This window comes from Hordeum vulgare, chromosome 2H, assembly GCF_904849725.1.
Source record: "Hordeum vulgare subsp. vulgare chromosome 2H, MorexV3_pseudomolecules_assembly, whole genome shotgun sequence".
Taxonomy (NCBI): domain Eukaryota; kingdom Viridiplantae; phylum Streptophyta; class Magnoliopsida; order Poales; family Poaceae; genus Hordeum; species Hordeum vulgare.
In genome coordinates this window covers 239,582,535-239,588,783 of record NC_058519.1, presented here as the reverse complement: position 1 = coordinate 239,588,783, position 6,249 = coordinate 239,582,535, and the positions used below count along the sequence as shown (strand labels likewise).

The 6,249-nt window shown below is 40.2% G+C and overlaps 1 pseudogene; it reads left to right on the top strand.

Moving 5' to 3' along the window:
• Positions 1–2,493: 2,493 nt before the first annotated feature.
• LOC123429980 lies at positions 2,494–3,307 on the top strand (annotated as a pseudogene).
• Positions 3,308–6,249: the final 2,942 nt, after the last annotated feature.

The following is a 6,249-nucleotide window of genomic DNA, read 5'->3' as shown; positions in this document are numbered from 1 at the left end:
CCGATGGTTCCACATTCCTATGTGGGTATGATTCGCTAGGATGAGCGACTTATTTAGCCTATGTGAAGCATAAGAGAAGAGTGGAGCCAAGCGAGTGTAATACTTGTAGTGAATATAAATAGTGTCAAAGCCTACACTCGCTTAGCTCTGTAGATGTTTTCAGGATGAAGACGGTGATACGATATTAGTCGGAAGTGATGTTTAGATTCACTCATAGCATAGGTGGAAGATCCATACAGTTTTATTTATAGATTTATTTATTCAAAGAAAATACGCCTAAAAATCATTCAGCAAACCTACACTTGGTATCATTTACCTAATTCACTTTCTCCATTCCCTTTCTTTAGTTTAGACGCAATCGTACCTCAGGAACAATCCAAATTTCTATCAATGATTCCCACCCAACTCTGGAATGACTCTCCTCTCTCTCCGTTAACATATCGAAGGCCTCTTATCCGTCAACTGCACCTTAATAGCTCAGACTTCCAAGCATTGTTGGATGATGCAGATGGGCCAACATCAGAGGATCAATTGAATTACCAACTCTCCCGCCCCGATGTTGCTAGTCCTTGAAAGCCTTTGGATCCGCTATAGGACTGTCATGAGCCCCTACAAGGAGTCAAAATAAAGCTGAAACCAGATACATGAAGTGTTGACCCAGATCAATTTAGTATGAGTCCTTTTACATGGAGTTGATTCTCCTTATTTTAGAGTTGTGGCGAAAGTAAATTGAGCTCTCGTCTATGGGGAAGGAAAAGGCTCTAATGATGCTCCAGGGGTTACACGAAGGTTTAGGCCTTGTGAGCATCTCGAAACGGTCAGAAAAGAAGATGGTCCCGCCCTTACTTTGGCTTGAGGAGTCATTTTCTCGCTATCTTTTTGTGTGGAATAGCCCTTTAGTAGCCTAGTAGGTTGTTTGAGTTTCAAGAAAGGAAGATGTTGTTTCTGAAACAGCTATTACCTCTATGTTTTTTTAATAAGCTCTTTTAGAGAATCGAGCCCCACTCTCCGAATAAAGTGTGCGCCAAAGGTGTCATGTGTTTAAGAATATACGTATAATAGAAATACTTTCCTAATCCATATAAGAGGAAAAAAGGGTCCGACAATAAGAAGTAGAAGAATAACCCGTAGAAGAAGTTTAATCGCTTCTACAGATCGGAGTCACACAAAGATAAGACTGCACGACGACACGATCGGGATGATCCAAATGGGTCAAAATGAGTTAAAACTTGTAAAAACCCGATTTTGACATTGTTACTAAGGAGAAATTGAAGTACTTAGAAAACCAGGATATAATTATTTCAAAAATAGATCAGGAAAGAGCCATTTCCCAACCAAATAAAACCAAAAGCATCAGGCTCGAAGCACTTTCTCATTTCGAATTTCATCTTAGTATTGGTAATGCCCCGCCCAAAAATATTTCATCGTAATTACACACTAGCTTGGTTGGAAAATTCGTTTGCACCCAATAACTAATACCTTCTTGTCAGTATTGAATTCAGCATGCTTTCGCCTTGCTTTGTAGTCATTTTCTATGAGTAGTCGGTCCGAACTCGATTTCTGGAAAAGACTCTATCTCGCGTGTGGCCAATATACAACACAACTGCTGATTCTTTGCGAGATGAAAACCCTTTGTCCTCCGTCTGCAGGGACAATTCCTGAGAAAAGTGCTACTAGCCCTTGTTTTGGTCATGTCCACACGCCTTTCCATTTGTCTTTATTCATCTTTATTTGGACAATCTATGAATAATTCTACTTCTTGAATCACTGGACACGGTTTTGAAAATGGATAACTAGCTCCATTCTGCGTCAAGTACTAAGGATGGGCCCAAAACACACTTTTGAAAGGCATCGATCACCTTAAAAACCCCAAAAGTAGGAAGTCTAGCGTGCTTCTTTAGTGCTCCTCTTCGATGAGATGCTTTCTGATTGAATGAGGCATAATAAAGTGAAAGAAGTTCTAGGTCGAGTCCTGAGAAGGTGATAGTTGATTTTGATCATGAAGTTGGCATTAGACTTTGGAATTGATTTTGGACCCCCACCTGCTCGGGATGCCCCGCCTGCTTAGGATGATCCCATTACGGATTTTCTGGAGGGGGACATGCTTGACCCAGCATAAAAATGGGAATTCAAAAATATTCTGAATTTATTGAAGACCAAAAGCAGAACGAACCTTCAAAATGAGTGAATCATAATAAAAAAATGTTGGTGGGGGGGGGCGAGGTAATTACGAATCCAGGGAAATCAACCACTATCTAAAACCCAGGTTGGACTACTAGGTGTTGGGGAATTAGGAGCGTATTTTTACGTAAATGAATTACAAAAATTGGAAAGGGACTTCAACGCTCACAAGAGACGGTCCCACTTCTATTAGAGCCTTCTAGAGGTCTTGAGCAATGTTAATTTGCATTGATTGCAAACAGGGTGCGGGATTCTCTAACGCAAACAAAGAAAAGGTCCCGGAGAAAGGAATCTGTCTCTTCAGTCCAGCGCATGCCTCCAATTCATTTTTCCTTTGAATTACTCAGTTTTTGAATTTTGCACCGAAAACGTTTCTAGGAGAAGTTCGAATCCGTTCCATTTGGATATTGATCGGTCTTGGTTTCACGTGGTTTATGCGTTACTAGTTCCCGAAAGTGTCAATTTCTCAATTAGCTAAACCCTTTATTACCCTACCTTTGGACTAGTATTTTGTTTGTACACAATCAATGCGCCCCCCCGACATATGTTGCAACTTCTTCAATAGCATGCTCTTACTTCATCTTTGCCTTAATAAGTCATCAAATTTGGTTCTTTTCGATCCCGAGTTGCTATGGGGAACAAAGGCAGAAATACAATAGGATCCTTCATTTATGTGGTTCTCGCTTCTCCTTTTTCCAGCCCCTAACTCCTCCCCGGGTAGTTCCCAATGTTCTGCACTTTCGATACTTCATGGGTGCAACATCAACGAATTCGGTCATGATCAAGTCACAAACTAAGATCTTTGACTATATTATGTTAACTATTTGTATTTTGTTCATTCTATCGGTATGCTCCCACGTACCTATAATTGCGATCTGTTTGCCAGAACCAAGGGGTCTTTCTGTGGAAACCTTCACGAGCATTCGCCATTTTTTTGATGTTTTTTCTGCTTTTCATAGCTCCTGTTTCCACACACCCTGATATCTGGTGCCAAACTGTCGCCACTTTCCTTATATATTCGATAATCGAGTTTGCTATCTTTGTGGCATTGATTGTACAAGTTCATGAAGAGGGATGGACGAGTAGAATGAAGGAAAGCGACTCGATCGAGAAAAATGAGGAGTAGACTAGAAAACCTAGAACTTCAAAAGTCACTATCAATGAATTCCCGAGCAATTCTAAACCAACATATGATCCATATAGACAAAATCTCAGATAAGAACCTATCAGAAGTTTCATGACTCCTTCATGGAATATATGTCTTAGTATATAAATAATGGCAATTCAAACCTGACGAGTCATTATCATCTATTGCCCTACCTGAGTCCATTATCTCTTGTTGCCCTTCTATGGTGGGGATCCATAGAGAGTACGTTTTATGAAATATCTGATAAAGTAAAAGAAAAAGAGAGATAGGTGGTAGCAACAATCACAAACCATAGAAAAATGTATATCCCATGTGTGCTGTAGTTTCGGGTTCTCCTAGACCACCATTATGAACGAAAAATAACCATACCTAGTGAAGGGGAGCTCTTCGCAGCTATCAGTGGAAAGATGGAAATTGGTTCTAAAAGAGCGGAGCTAGGAATAAGAGATATGGTTAGTTGGAAGAATGGAAGGAATGCTATTCTAATGGAAACCAGGAAAAGAATGGTTCCCAATACAGGGCCCAAAGAAGAGAGACGAAAGGAAGTAGTGAAAGAAAAAATAAAGTATGCGAATCAAAGTGAAAAGTGAAATAGCGACTAAGTCAAAACGTCCAATGAGAATGGAGATCAAGAGGGACATGATTTCCATTAGTAGCTCTATCACTTATTTCATTATTAGCATTCCTTAACCAATAGAAAAAGAAAGAGATCACAAGCGTTATCAGTCTCCAGACGCATCAATCTATAAATAGGAGTAGGGCAGCTGATATGAGATACATACTAGAGTCAAGGATTGGGACCACTAGTGAGATGGCCAATAAATCGTTTTTCTATACCAAAAGGGAAAGAAGGGCCATCCATTGTCAAGCACTAAAGGTAGGAATCTAGTGGCTGTTGCATCAAGCTCCATACTAGATTTTACACTCCATAGGAGAGAATTGCTATGAGCCACCTTTGTAGCGTTCTTTCTTATGCGGAAGCAAAACCTATATTTCTATACGAGTTTCCTTCAGTTTCTTAAGATGAGAAAGCCCATAATATTCCATTTATATTCTCTCTCCCTTTTATGTGGGAGTTACATAGGAGTGGTCCATAGGGGGGCACTAGTTACTAGTTGAGAACCATCGGTCGATAGGCGCGTGAATAGGGGTCCATCCAGTTTATTCTTTTGGGGTTGTGTGTGGGACTGATTCCTTTCCTCTTGATGTGGAAAAATAGGCTCTTAGGGCATATGATGCCTTTACCGGAAAAACAAAGTCAACAGACTTCATGGACGAGGAGGTGGAGGATGAATGGTATGGCTTGCTCACTTGCTTAAAAACTTATTTTCCAAAATAAGGAGAAAGAATATAAATCTCCGAATGGAGAAAAGCATATTCTAGTATTTTCCCATAAGCTAGTGCTACATAAGCATATGCTAAAGGGGGAGGAATCCATTTATTATTTATTTCTTAGCCTGGGCCCAACTATGTACATAAGTCTATCTATTATTGCCTGCATAGACAATGAAGTAAATTCTCGCCAATGATAGAAGGACAACTCTTAGAGAAGTTGCAAGGAAACTATGAGCTATTTATTGTTCCTTCCTTGGAAAAAAAGATAATGGATGGCTTCTGGTATATTTTCTTACTTGACTATCCTGCTTGCCTTAGCAAATAAAACAGAACCCCATTTCGCCTAGAATTGGACTTGTTTGCTACCTTGGGAAATCATTGTGCTTACCTACTTGTTGACGAAATGCATATTACCTGAAAGCTAGTCGCTCGGCTCACATGCTATCGAAGCACTTAGGATTGGCTGGAACAGAACCCCCGAGGAACTTGTGAACACTTCGAAGAATATAGACAGGAGGGAGAAAGATGTATATTTTGTATCGTTCTTTGAAACCCCGCTTACGTTTCACTTCCCTTCACCAACCTCAAAGGGTACTACGGGCTTACACTCTCTAAGATATTTTTCACTAAACTGAAGAAAGTAGCGAAAATCATAAGAGAAGCTTTGTGTTCAGAAGGTTGGGAAGGAGTACGCCCGGTTTGTCTTGATTTGCTTCATCCATGATTCCCCATATGGAGTGAAGTGGAATGCTAAAGATACAAAAGTGAACTATAGGGTCTTGTCTTACCCCATTGACAAAACTTGTCCAAGAAACCCTATACGTATTGACTATGTAAATGAATCTCTAATGTTTGAATTTCGCATACACCAAGAAGGCCCAATTAGCTCTAGCCAAACTTCACATAATTTTGCATTTATGCCCAATAAGGGCAAAGGTTTTGCCCATTGGTTCAAAGAAGTATGCTAATTTCCTTGGATGTGTATTATTTTTCTTGATTTGGTTGTTTGTATTATATATGTACTTACAAATATGAAAATGGAGAATTCTATTGTTAATGAAGTAAATACTCTAATTCAGAAATGTTGAGCTCTATTATTTGGAATAGGCTCGCTCCATCCATCTGCCCTGCTGTGATTTTACCTTTTTTGTAGTGGTCTCGTGGTATTTTTTTGAACCGCTCGCCTTTTCCAATGATGGTGGAACCAGATCCAACACTTTCGGGATATCTCCCAGTGCTACGCTCAGCATGTCCCACCATCTCACTTAACCTAACATGTCCTTAGCACGGACAACACTCAATATCTCACAACGGAATATGTCTACCAGAGTACGCTCCGCAAAGCTCCTCACTCAGCACGCAATCTATATCCAAGTCCCCCATCGCACTCCACAAGTTTGGGACGACCCCTTTATTAACGGCGCCTTAACACGAGGCTTCCCTACTAAACCAGTACACTAAGTATAGGATCACAACTCATGACTCATTGGTCTTCATAGTCCTCGAGAACACGATCAACAAAGTATCCCATACATTGTTGACAAAATGCCTCCTCACTATCCAAGGCAAGTGCATGGTCTATCACC